The sequence below is a fragment of the Eleutherodactylus coqui genome, chromosome 4 (assembly GCF_035609145.1).
Source record: "Eleutherodactylus coqui strain aEleCoq1 chromosome 4, aEleCoq1.hap1, whole genome shotgun sequence".
In the NCBI taxonomy this organism is placed as follows: domain Eukaryota; kingdom Metazoa; phylum Chordata; class Amphibia; order Anura; family Eleutherodactylidae; genus Eleutherodactylus; species Eleutherodactylus coqui.
Genome location: NC_089840.1, coordinates 35217502 through 35231835, shown reverse-complemented (window position 1 = coordinate 35231835; position 14334 = coordinate 35217502).

Sequence of the window (14334 nt, the reverse complement as noted above, 5' to 3'; positions counted from 1 at the left end):
AACTCATAGCGGCGGTCTTAAACAGAAGGCGCTCAACAAGCTGCTCCTGGAACAGCAGGGAAGTGAGCGTTCCCTGGGACTTTTTTGTAAATTGTGTAGCCTTTATAGGCAACATTTTGAATAAGGCAGATTGCTGCCTTTTGATACCAGCTTCTTATCTTGCGCTTCATCAGGTGTGGCTGAAGCACCTGGTTGGACCGGTCTATACCCTCTATAAATTTGTTGAAGTCTGTGACGCAGGCAAGTGTTCTCTTGCTCGTGGTAGCGCCCTCACCCTTACTACTGCTGAGGTGTCTGCGTGCACAACTGAGGGCATTTAGACATCCGTTTTGCCACGCCACTTAACTGCAAGCCATGCGTCACTTGCAACCACGTTTGAGGCCCCTCTTTCCCAATACCTGGACACAGGGGTTGTGGGAATCCTGCTCTGTTTTCTGTTACTGTCCCGCAGGCCCTAGTATTTTCAGCACATAGTCACTTGTGGGACACTAGTATAGTATTTGTCTGCATATACATGGTACCTCTCGTGCAAGAACAGCACCAATAGCTCCCAAACAATAATGCCAATATTGTCTGGGCAATCCAGGTGATTAAGGTGACGGTTCCTACCTTATTATATATATATATAAAAGATTGCTGATATATCCTGTTGTGAACTGCCGGAGGGAAAGCCGACCCTTAAGGCTCATCAGGGACTCATCAACTGACAGGTTTTGCTCAGGGGTGTAAATATTTTGAAACTATTCTTTTAGCAGGGAGATTAGAGGCCCCAATGTATTTAATCAATGATAGACAGGGTCATCTCTTGGGGGGACTTGGGAATTATCAGTTAAATGGAAGAAACGTAGAGATGAGCAAACGTACTCGGTAAGGCCGATTTCGCAATCGAGCACCGCGATTTTCGAGTACTTCACTACTCGGGTGAAAAGCACTCGGGTACACTGTGGGTGAGCGGAGGGTTGCAGAGGGGAGTGGGGGGAGAGGGAGAGAGGGCTCCCCCCTGTTCCCCGCTGCTACCCCCCGCTCCACCACACCACGCCCCGCCCCACAGCGCCCCCGAGTACTTTTCACCCGAGTAGTGAAGTACTCGAAAATCGTGGTGCTCGATTGCAAAATCGGCTTTACCGAGTACGTTCGCTCATCTCTAAAGAAACGCATTACCATTTCATAACGGGTTTGGGGTATGACCTCTGCAAATACAGGGGTTGCATGCCCACCACTGATAGACCAGTACAAGCAGATGTAGGATTTTGTTTTTACTAAATCCATTAACAATGTGATTCCCCCAATTTTTTTTTTATTTTTGGGACACTTGTGTGGGTCCATAGTCTGGAATAGACAGAGGTGGGATGCAATAAATTGTCTAGTATAGATGTTGGTCTGCTGAACAGTTAATTCCATGATAAATTTAAAAAAAATCAAAAGGGGCAAAATTAACAACATCCGCATCTACACCCGGCGTCGCTTAAAATTGGGGTATTTGGGGGAAAAATGAATCTGCAGAGTCTCACATTGTAGGAGGCATTGCACTACAGAGCCACAACGGCTCTACAACTGCTTCAACCACCATAGGGCTTGTGGTAGAATTAGAGTTGTCATTGCCAGAATTTATTTTTTGCCTCTGACGCAGTTTCAGTATCGCTACCAGAACTGCTGGAGCCAAGGCTGCTCTGCGGTGTACCTCCTTTATGCCATTTTACAAAAAATTTCTATTTTTTTTTTGTAAAGAATGACATAAGCCAAAAAGAAAATATGTCTGAGGTGAAACAGACATAATAACTTAACACTGCCTAAGTGTTACAACCTAAAAAAAAATTAGAAAACCCCAGTAGACATACACTACTACACAGTATGCTACTTTTTAAAAAATTTTAACAACTGCGTATAATAGATCCACCAAATAAAAAAAAAGTGCATGGGTGTTCTTCACTTTGTGGGTAAAGGGGAGTGATCAGGATAAGGGGCTGTGATAACGGGGTAATGGGGGTACTTTCTTTAACTCTCTACAGCACAGGATTAGTCGCTATATCTCTCTCCTCTCACAAACGCACTCAGTGAGGGGAGGAAAATAATCTGCTGCATTTACTAAACAGGTGCAAAAAAGGGTGATGGAGCAATACCTCTGCAATGCCACCTATTGGAAGGCAGTATTCCTGCACATCAATGTTAGACTCTTTATACAGGCCTTGTAACAATAGCTGGGAATCTCCCTTATTTGCATATTAACCAGAGGAGCATGAATGGCCTTATAAGTCTCCTTACCCACTCAGTGCTCTCTGTAAGGAGAAAAGATAGCGTTCCTGACCTACTAAACAGGTGACATGGATCACTGTCATAGGTGTATCACAGAGATCCATAGGACCATGGACCAATGACTATGGCCCCTGGTAGCTGCTATGTGCCTACTCTGACAAAGGCAACTTGACTTATGGCTTATATGCATACGCCTGCCAGTTTGGCATGGCGATTACGTGACCAGGAACCAGTCACTACACCTCTGGTCACTGCTCCAAGCTGTCAAGGTGCTCTTTCCTCCTTTCCTGTGACTAAGCACAACTCAGAGTGGTCTCAAATGGCTTCTCAGCACAGTGTGTCCTTCTAAATGTTGCACTTTGCTATGCCCCTGTTTATCTCAATTTTTGGTACTTGATACATGGCTCAGATCGAGGCGTGTAAAAATACCCTTAGTCCAAACCTTTGCGCACCAGTCATTAGACGTAACACTTAATACCAGTGATATCTGGAACCCCTATACCTCCTACCCTAGAAAACCTACCCATATATGCAGATATTCATGCAGTCAAAATAGGCACCATCATGGAGCATGTATGTACAAGGCTCCAGGGTGACCAAAGAATAAGACGTACCTTGGATCATGAGTTTCATCTTCATTTCCCCCAAACCACGAGGGCTGTCAGCTTTGCATGTGTACAAAGCTTCATCTGGATAGTTCACATTGCTGATGAAAAGGGTCAAGTCCCCTTCAGCGACCTCTGAGCTGTCAACATTCACTCGGCCATGGTAGTCGGAGGCCTGTTCTTTAAGGTCTTCCTTGTTGTTACGGAATCTGTAGACCAGCTGGGGCTCCTTGTAGCTATACGACTGCTGAATGTAAGCATAGATATCTTCTACCTCGATCTCTTCAATAATGTCCTCCCGGTGCCAGCTAAAGGTCAAGTCATTGGTGCCCTCAATGAAGTGGAAATGACAGGGCAAGGTGGCATTCTGAAAACGAGGGATAAGTATCTCTTCATATTTAGGCTTGGGCAATACATAGTCACCGTCTACAAAGAAAAGAGAATAAAAATGGTACAAACAATTTGAACTTCCATGGCGCTCATCGGCATGCAGATTACCCAAAACAGAATTCGTATCAGGATGGACATGTCAATAGTATTTCTTTCTTTGACATAGATTCCAAATCCGCAAGCAAAAATTTTCACACCATACAAACTATGACGTGGATTCCCATTGAACTCAATGGGATGCCATACTGGCACGAATTCTGATGTAGATGTTGACACGAATGCATGTCAAAAGCCTGCATTTGAACGGAGCTTATCGTATGTACAGAATAAAGTCAAAGAAGCCTGCCGGGCAGCCTCCATAGACATCAAATGTTGGTAAGGGTTTAAGACAAAGTTCTGCAGACTATGGTGGGAATAGGTCAGAGACTTGTGAATGCTTGGTATGGGTTAGAGATTTAAGGATTGTAGTTGGTCGGAGACTTGTTTTTGATTGGCATGTGTCAATGACTTCTTACCCCTTTCCAATCCACTGTCTGACGTCTGAAGACATTCCGATTGAAGGCTGTACAGCTCCGACATTGGAAGACATCCGGCAGGGTATTCTTACTGTATATTACTGGCCGCTCTGTTGTTGGGGGCCTCTCCAGCATGTCACATACCGCGATACTGGCTCTAGCCAGCAGACGGCGCCATTGTATAATGGCAGAAAGAGAAAGCCCCCTAGGAAACCCTGAATCCAAAATTGGATTGCAAAGGGTTAATGGCTTGTATGGGTTATGGTGCTTTTACGTAGAATGATTTATCGTTCGAATGAGCGAACAATGTCAAGCTGTTCACTCGTTCACATCCACTGTATTTAAACCGAACGATTAGCGAACGAACCAACAGTGATTTTCATGCTAGCATGAAATGAATAATGAGTGGACTAATTATCGTTTATCGTTTGATCATTGGGCGTGTTCACACTGAACAATGCTGTTCAAACTCGAATAATCCAGCAATTTTTTTTTATGATAATCGTTCCGTATAAATGCACCTTTAAAGGGGTTGTCCCGAGGCAGCAAGTGGGTCTATACACTTCTGCATGGCCATAATAATGCACTTTGTAATGTACATTGTGCATTAATTATGAGCCATACAGAAGTTATAAAAAGTTTTATACTTACCTGCTCCGTTGCTGGCGTCCTCGTCTCCATGGTGCCGACTAATTTTCGCCCTCCGATGGCCAAATTAGCCGCGCTTGCGCAGTCCGGGTCTTCTTCTTTTCTGAATGGGGCTCCGTGTAGCTCCGCCCCGTCACGTGCCGATTCCAGCCAATCAGGAGGCTGGAATCGGCAATGGACCGCACAGAAGCCCTGCGGTCCATGAAGACAGAGGATCCCGGCGGCCATTTTCAGCAGGTGAGTATGAAGACGCCGGACCGCCGGGATTCAGGTAAGCGCTGTGCGGGTGGTTTTTTTAACCCCTGCATCGGGGTTGTCTCGCGCCGAACGGGGGGGGGGGGGTTTAAAAAAAAAAAAAACCCGTTTCGGCGCGGGACAACCCCTTTAAGGACTTTATGGTTGGCATGGGTCAGAGACATTCCCATGGTTGATTTGGGTGAGGGTCTTGTATGTGCTTAGAATGGGTCAGAAACTTGTTAATGGTTGGTACGGGTCAGACTCCAGTAGCTGAAAACAGGGAGCTATTAGACTTCTCGGTCCCACAATGGTTATGGATTGTTGATTTGTAGATGGCTGATAATAGGACAGTGACTTGTCCATGATTGGCACGTGTCTCAGACTTCTTAGTTGGATGCTAGCAGCTATGGCTCAGGGACTTGATGCTTGACATGGGTTAGAGACTTGTTGACATTTTTTATATGAATTGTCGACTTCCTAATGGTTGGAATGGGTCAGGCTTGTAGATGGTTGGTGTGGAATGGAGATTGGGCAATGACTGGCATGGGTCTGGGACTTGATAATAATTGGTATAAGCAGGCTTATAAATGATTGGTATGGGTTGGAGTCTTTTTTATAAATTCATATGGGTCAAGGACTTGTTCATAGATTTTTTTTTTCCAGAGGTTGTACCATGGTTGGTATTGCATGTGTCACAGACTTATTAAAGGTTGACTTGGGACAATTACTTAACCCTTTAACGACACAGGACGTATATTTACATATGTGTATTCAGGGTTTGTATGAAGGGTTTGCTTTTTCCCCTATACAGAGTCCCCATAGACAAAGTCAGATCATCAGGAGCCAAATTCAATGGGACTAAGTATAGGGGACTAGAGAGAAAAGAAAAGCTGTGATAGAGTTGGCAGGGCCATGGCTGCGAAGCATGCATCGAAAATTCGCATGACCGAAGCGGCCGTCGCGTTGTAAAATCCGCACTTGTGTGCGTTGACATGATGGCAAAATTCGTACATAAAGTGCGGTGCCATCGCTATCCCCTGCTGCAGCTTTGACAGCTGCAGCAGGGGATTCCTTGGATGTAAAACCCCTGGATGCTGTCACATCCAGGAGTTTCACCTTGTGGCCAATGAGACCAGCGGCAGCAGCACCGACCCCATTGAGAACATACAGAGAAGATCACAATCCTCTGCCACAGCTGTCATTCAATGGCTGAGAGCTGCCTGTGATTGGTCCCTGAACTCAGCCAATCAGAGGCAGAGCTTTCTGGGGGCAGGGATTTTCAATCCCTAGCCACCAGAAGACAGACCACTGCCGGGGACTGAGTGAAAACGCTTCTACGTGAGTTAACTTTTTTTTTCTTTTTCTACAGCTAAGGATGATTTTCGGGGAAAGGCTTATATTTAAAGCCCTTCTCGGAAAATCCCTGCAGGGCTTGCCGGCAGCCCATTGCTTTCAATGGGGCTGCAGAAGTGCCGGCCCCATTGAAAGCAATGGGAGAACATTGCGCTCCTGTGCCATAGCTGTGACAGCTGTGGCAGGGGAATTCTTCATCCCCGCGGGGAGTTTCATTGTCACTGGATTCAGTATTCAGTGATGAGGGGACTCCCTGCGAAAATGAAGAAATCCTCGGCCACAGCTGTCACAGCTGTGGCACAGGATCGTGATCTTCTCTGTATGATCTCATTGGGGTCGGCAAATCGCTGTCCTATTTTTTACGAGTGCGAATTTTATTCGCTTGTAAAAAAACACACGTTTGACCGCTTTCATTGAAAAGCATTGGTTCTGACAGATGCGAATCGCAAACGCACCTAACATGCATTTAAAAAAATGGTCGTCTGACTGAGCCATAAGTAGTTGACGGAGGCCACAGACTTGATGGTTGCTAAACTTACAGAATTGAGAACTCACCTGTCAGAAATGAGAAGAGCATTAGAGTGAGCAGGAGATACAACAGCGCCATCTTCAGGACTGAAATAGGAATCTTCTACCGCAAAGTCCAATAACAGCTTTGAGTTCCTACTGCAAAGTTACATGGAATAAGTGATTATATCTGATGTACTCCATACATATGTATTACATGGCAGAAAATATGTGCACCCCATTCTAATTGGTGCATTAATTACGCTATAGTCATAACCTTGATTAAAAGGTGCATAAAATCAGCAATGACTTCAGGCAACATCTACTACATTATCCGTATTCAAAGAATTATCACTATGTTATCTGTGGTGTTACATAGGATTGCAGAGAACATTAACTGTACTGAAAAAGTCAGCACCGTGTTATCTGTGGTGTTACATAGGACTGCAGGGAACATTAACTGTACTGAAAACGTCAGCACTGTGTTATCGGTTATGTTACATAGGACTGCAGGTAATATTAATACAATATCTGTACTCAGAGAGTTATCATTGTGTTATCGGTGGTATTACATAGGATTGCAGGGAACATTACCTGTACTGAAAAAGTCATCACTGTGTTATTGGTGATGTTACATAGGACTGCAGGGAACATCTGCTACATTTTCTGTACTCAGAGAGTTATCATTGTTTTATCAGTGGTGTTACATAGGGCTGCAGGTGACATCTACTACATTATCTGTATTCAAAGAATTATGACTGTGTTATCTGTGGTGTTACATAGGACTGCAGGGAACATTAGGGCCTAATACGCGGTGTTTCACTACAGCTATTAGGTTCTATTTGCTGCAGGTATACGTGCCGACGGCTTCCATTGTAGTCAATGGAAGCCGCCCATCACGCTATACTTCCGCTGTAGCAGAGCGGAAGTTTAGCGTGAATACGAGCCGCACCCACCGCCAGTCGCGTCATTTGACGCTGCCAGTGCGTCATGCGCTGTACTGCGCATGCACGCCAGACCGTCATGCGGGACTTCGGGCAGCGGATCCGGAGGTAAGTATGGGGTCCTTGGAGGGGCGCCGTGACGGTCTTCACTGCAGTATTCCGCTTGCGGAGCCTGTCACGGTCGTGTGCATAAGGCCTAACTGTACTATAAAAGTCATCACTGTGTTATCTGTGGTGTTACATAGGACTGCAGGGAACATTAACTGTACTGTAAAAGTCATCACTGTGTTATCGGAGATGTTACATAGGACTGCAGGTAACATCTACTACATTGTCTCTATATAGGACAGATATATAACTAAGTTAGCCTGCTATGAGTCCCCAGGAATAGCCCACCCCACATAATATACAGATATTGCTCTTACCGCAGTGACCGTGTTGTTGTCTCCTGTACCTGCACTGGGAGAGAATGCTCTGCGGATAATTACACCTGTACCTGCTGTTCTAGGATTGATATGAGGCCCCTGGGGGCCCTGAGACGTAGGCAGCCAGTAAGGAACAGCCACGCTGGCCCCTATCACCGTGGCAAGGACTCTGCAGCCTGAGATGTGAGCAACATTAAATTGTAATTATCTGTAATGTAATTGATGTGAAGAACAGAAAGGCGACCGCAGAAGAGAAATGTATCAGCAATGTGACAGAAGTGTCGCTAGACCCCAGGCTGGACAAACAGGAGCCAATTCAGCCCAAACTGACCCAAAATGGCTCTGGATGTTAAAATTAGTGAATTTCAATAAATAAGCAATGTTCTGAAAGTGGTAAATGAGCTTATGCCACTGATTTATCACCAAAAAGTTCAGGAGAAGGCTGGGGACAGGGAATCTGCCTGGTTGGCAGCACACAGGGGGGCAATGAGCAAGATGAATATGCGGAGGAGTAGACTGGTGAGCCCACCTCCCGACCATCAAGGAGTGGAAAGAGAGAAAACTCCTGCTTCCCATGCCATGGCAATTTTTTTCTCATGTTAAATCTTACCTCTAACCCCACTGTCCATATATGCCCAACCGTACCCAGTCTCCTTTATGCCCCCACACAGTAATAGTGCCTTCCTTATTGTAATACATAGTAATGGTGTTCCCTTACTGGCATCACAAAGTAATAGTAACCCAAACACTTTCATAGTGCTCACTGTCTGATAATGCTGTCTTAGCGCCCCCACAAAGTAAGGATGCCCCCTTTGTGCCGCATACAGTAATAATGTCCCCTTAGTGCCCTCCACACAGTAGTGATGCCTCCTTATTGCCTCCCCTCACATTAAAGATGTCTCTATAGTGCCCCTCTCCAAGTAAGGATACGAAAGCAAGAAAACGAAGGTCATGACCACATTAGGCAACGATACAGTGAACATAAAAATTAACAATGAAGAAGTCGAGACAGTTCAAGATTTCATCTTCCTTGGATCCAAAATCGATTGCAACGGGCAATCTGGACCCAAGATCAAGAGACGGATTACACTTGGTAGGAATGCAATGCAAGGAGTGGAAAAGATCTGGAAAAGCAAGGATATTAGCATGGCAACAAAAACCAGACTGGTCAATGCAATCGTCTTTCCCATAACGATGTATGGTTGTGAAAGATGGACACTTAGAAAAACAGACAGAAGGAAAATTGATGTGTTTGAACTATGGTGCTGGGGGAGAATGCTACGGATACCTTGGACTGCCATGACAATGAACAAGGTAGTGTTAGATCGCGTCAAACCAAAAATATCACTAGGGGGCAAAATCATCAAACAGAAGCTCTCTTTTTCGGACACGTGATGCGCACTAACTCACTGGAAACAGTACTGATGCTTGACAAGGTCAGTAGAAAGAGAAGATCAGGACGACAAAGAACAAGATGGCTAGTGTAGGGGTGCGCTACAGAGGATTGCCTGTAGGGGGCAACAGACAGTCAGTCTGTTGCCTGAGGCAAAGAGGAGAAACACCCACAGGTGTGTAAGGAGGATAAAAAGGTGTGTTCCTGCTGCAGTGGCAGAGAGTGTTTGGCTGAGAGAGCCAGTGAGACAGCTCAGTGGAGCTGAGAGGGCTGCTATCCCAGGGTCTGGCGCAGACCAAGAAGGCCAGAGGTTGACAGGGTGACGCTCCTAACCTCAACACCCGAGAGGTGGGTGTGTGTCTGGCAGGACACTTGGAGGGCTCTGGCCCTGGAATACTCCTGTTGTAAGCAGAGAGAGACGCTGTCCCAACAGGACGCTTGGAGAAGCCTGCCCTTGGACTAGGGTCTAGAGCAGTGTTCCCCAACTCCAGTCCTCAGGGACCGCCAACAGGTCATATTTTCAGGATTTCCTCAGTGTTGCACAGGTGATGTAATTTTTGTTAGTGCCTCAGACATTGCCACAGGTGTTCTTACTAGAGGAGATCCTGAAAACATGACCTGTTGGTGGTCCCTGAGGACTGGAGTTGGGACCCCTGGTCTAGAGAGACTACAGACTTAAAGGGGTTGTCCCGAGAAAGCAAGTGGGGGTAAGCACTTCTGTATGGCCATATTAATGCACTTTGTAATATACATCGTGCATTAAATATGAGCCATACAGAAGTTATTCACTTACCTGCTCCGTTGCTAGCGTCCCCGTCTCCATGGTGCCGTCTAATTTCAGCGTCTAATCTCCCGATTAGACGCGCTTGCGCAGAAGGGTCTTCTCCCATCTCTTCGGTCTCTGCATGAGCGGCGTTCTGGCCCCGCCCCCTTCTACGCGTCATCGCGTAGCTCTGCCCCATCACGTGTGCCAATTCCAGCCAATCAGGAGGCTGGAATCGGCAATGGACCGCACAGAGCCCACGTTGCACCATGGGAGAAGACCCGCGGTGCATCGTGGGTGAAGATCCCGGCAGCCATCTTGGTAAGGTAAGTAAGAAGTCGCCGCAGAGCGGGGATTCGGGTAAGTACTAAACTTTTTTTTTTTTAACCCATCCCTTGTGTTTGTCTCGCGCCGAACGGGGGGCCTATTGAAAAAAAAAAAAGCCGTTTCGGCACAGGACAACCCCTTTAAGGACCAGCTGCGCTCTGGACATCCACAGGTCTGTGCAAAATCAACGGACTTATTATTGTTTCCTGAGCTGAGGATTTACTTGCTCCCCCTGTGGACTGTGAAGGGACTTTAAAAAGGACTTTGCTGTTGCAAACGTTTATTATTATTTCTCTGGAGACCCAGTCATTTATGTTTCTGCTAAAGATTGTATGAATAAAGTAACCAAGAAGCGAAAGTGACGTGCTCTTTAACCCCTGAGTTGTTACACTAGATACAATCAAGACCACCACCAACATGTCAATCGTCGAACTGAAAGAAGCCGTGAAAGACATTAATGCATATAGAACATTGATCCATAGAGTGACCGAGGGTCGGGTGCGACTCAATGGATAATTGTCATCATCATCATAAACATGCCCTCTCAAAGTAGTGATGCCCTCTTAGTGCCCCCCTCACACAGTAATGATGCCTATAAGAGAGTTAGTTAAACCATCATGTTCAACTTCATCTGTGTCAAGAGGATATAGATGCAGCTGAAATTGGGGTATTTAATGGTTACCTAGGATAGCACATAAAATCCTGGACTGCTGGATCAAAGATAGTTTGGAGGCATCTAGTGAGGCATTGTCCACCCAAGCCCACTAGGGGCATTGCAAAACGGAGAAACCCCAGTCAGAGGAGTGTGGCAAGCTGCAGCTGAGTGAAGTCATCTGGGCACCAAGACGGATCAATGGCAGTTGTTTCATACGACAGTCTTACACTGAAGTCCATTGGAGTAAAATGTGCCAAATTTATTAGGAAATGCATGCGTGCTTCTTAATAAATATGCTGCATCTCGTGCTGTCTTTAGGTGTATATTTGTGCTGATTTTTATGCTATTTTCTGGCTTGAAACATAATAAATTTGACAGCTTGCTGTTGATCACACCCCTCCACAACACCATGCCCCTCATCACTTTACAAAGATGCCAAATCTGGGACTTTTTACTACAAATACTAGCATAAAGCTCCTGTTAAATTCCCCCTATAAACGTGACTGCATATACGGTATACACAGGTAGATCTGAGCTGTGACTACGTATAAATGCTTACTTTCAGCAGGATGATAAAGTATACACTCCCCACAGCCTTCCATTGGATATTGCAGCACATCGGTCCCCTGGCACTTGCTGTGTCACCTGTCAGGATCGCTCACCTGGGTTCATGTTCTATATTCTCCAGCAATCTTCTTCTCCCCAGAGACCCTCCACCTGTCCCTACTCTGAACCAACAGTGGTTAATAATTTAATTTTCGCTTGCAGAAGCAGAATGTGTGAATAATGGCAATCATGACAGCTGAATATTTACATAAGCTTTTCACTGTAAATGCATCCTTTGAAGACCGGATCATTTTTGTCCTTAAACTGCCCCGTATGTCAATTTCCAGATGAAGTGCATTAGATTGGTTTAAATGTCATCTGCTTCTCTGCTACTAGAAATGCTGCGGATTTTGTTATATGGGGCCGCACTGTGTGGCTGTACCCCAAGACTACTTTGTAAGGCTGTAGTGGGCACTGTGCTACAGTACAGCCTCCTGGGACATAAATGTCCCTAAAAAAAGGCGTGTAAGGGGGATGAACATGCTAGCTTTGTGTAGTGGGGTAATTGCCAAAGTGCCGAAGTTTATTGTACGACTACTAATGATTATATGCAACAGATGAATCTGTTGTAACAGGCACTGTCGAGGCCTATGTGGATATTGTGTGTATGGTATTGATCTCAGTCCAGTGGCCATTATAAGGTTTACATAACTGGTCACTATGCTGGGTGGGACATGTGAGTCTGTTGGACAAATGGTATATCATGTCTCAGCTCTCAGGGTGGCACTTGAATGTGGTACAAAAATTGGTTTGTGGCGCGCAGTTTGTTGTTGTTGCTGTAGTGGAGCGTGCAAGCAAGTACAAGATGTCTCCGAAGAAGGTTGGGTGCAGCCTGTAGTTGTAACTCATGAGATAGCCCTGGAGCATGCCAAATGTTTGGGTACAACCGTACAACTGAAAGTTCTGGATCCTCGGACCATGGAGCTTTGGTCGTTGACCTGCTGTGTTGTGGAGAGAGCTGTGGCTCCAATACCTTTTGGCCCCCAACTGTAACAATGTTACTTTATAGCCCCCATCAGTAACAATGTTCCCTCATGGCCCCCCATCAATAACAATTCTGCCTTATGGCCCCCAAAAGCAACAATGCTCCCCTATTATCCCCCACGTATATTAATGCCCCATCATTAATAATGCATCTCCCTTACGAATATTAACACAAGAAAGTGTTTCAGAGGCCTAGAGGCTTAAGAAAACGTTAAATTATAATTCACAGAAAAACCTAAAACAATTGTTTTATTGGTAAATAATTAAAACCATTGTGTGCAAAGGGACAAACACATGTAAACCTAGATTCTATGGCAAAAGGGAAACCATAGTACAAAGGTGAACATACACCTAAGATGTAAAAAAGTGGATAGTAAGGCCCTGATAGATGGTAGAGCCCAGTAGAAGGAGAATTGTAAGCTGGATAGACCCCCCCCCCCCCCTCAAAAATATATCCAGGCTAGCTAGTACCTTCTTGTGGTGTCTGACCCCGGCCCTCAGAATAAGGGTCGAGGACAGTGGCCTAAGATCCACAACCAAGGAACGAGAGATGTAAAGAACGCTTGATGATAAACGCTCAGGAGACTGTCGATGTGTTTCACAGCCACGTGGCACCCTTAATGGTGTCCAACAAGGGTCCTCAGTGGGATATCGAGGATGAACAGAGGGGTGAAAACTGAACAGTATTCTACAAAATTATTGGATTGATGTTCCAACAGTATGTAGATATATTGGGTGCTCAAAAAGACTCTTAATGCTCCAAAGTATGATATTAGGACACTCTGTTAAAAATGACAGAGCTCTCAATAGTCCAGTTATCAGTTTAAAATGCTCAGATATTTAGAATGCTCAACGCGTTTCTCTGGTCGTACAGACAGAACATCAGGAGCTTAATGTGGTAAAAATGTAATAGAACCGCACTCGGGAGTTAGTGATGTGGTACTTGGTTTCAGGTGGAGCCAAACCTCAGTCCTGTTAACCTACAATTGGGTAACTCAATAAGGAAAAAAGAGGCTTCCTAACGTGTCTTGGGCTGAGACCTAATCATCTCCATTGACATCCTGGAGTTGCCAATATATACGTGAGGCACAATCACCCTGTATATACCGGAGAAGGCAGCTAGAGGCTGGTGAATAAAACTGAGATGCAATAGCCAAGATTATTAGGCCATGAATGCCAAATATACAGATACAGGCATCAGTCCATATGGTAAACTGATGTTAGAAAGAGAAAATAACAAATGGGAACACCAGCCCTGATGATGAGCTGGTGTCAGAAGGAGAATATACCAGGTAAATTAGGGGATCGATGCTAAGCAGGCAGCCTTTGTCAACAAGCGGCCAGCACATGACTGCTGCAGCAAATCAGGGTACTACTGGGATCAAGGCTTCCATTATTGAGTGGATATGCCAGTATTACAGAATGTGACCACTGAGGTCCCTGATTGGTTGCCCAGTGGTTATGTATTGGGTGCTTGAGTGTGATGAGTATAAATTGTATTCTATGGTGTACCGATGCGGGGTGGTGGCATGGGTGCAGTGACTGGCGTGGAGGCACCAGTGCAGTGACTGGCATGGAGTGGAGGCACCGATGCAGTGACGGCATTGGTTCAGTGACTGGCATGGGGTAGAAGCACCGGTGTAGTGACCGGCATGGGGTAGAGGCACCCGTGCAGTGACCAGCGCGGGGCAGAGGTATCCTTGTATTGTTTGAACAGAAAGATAATCCT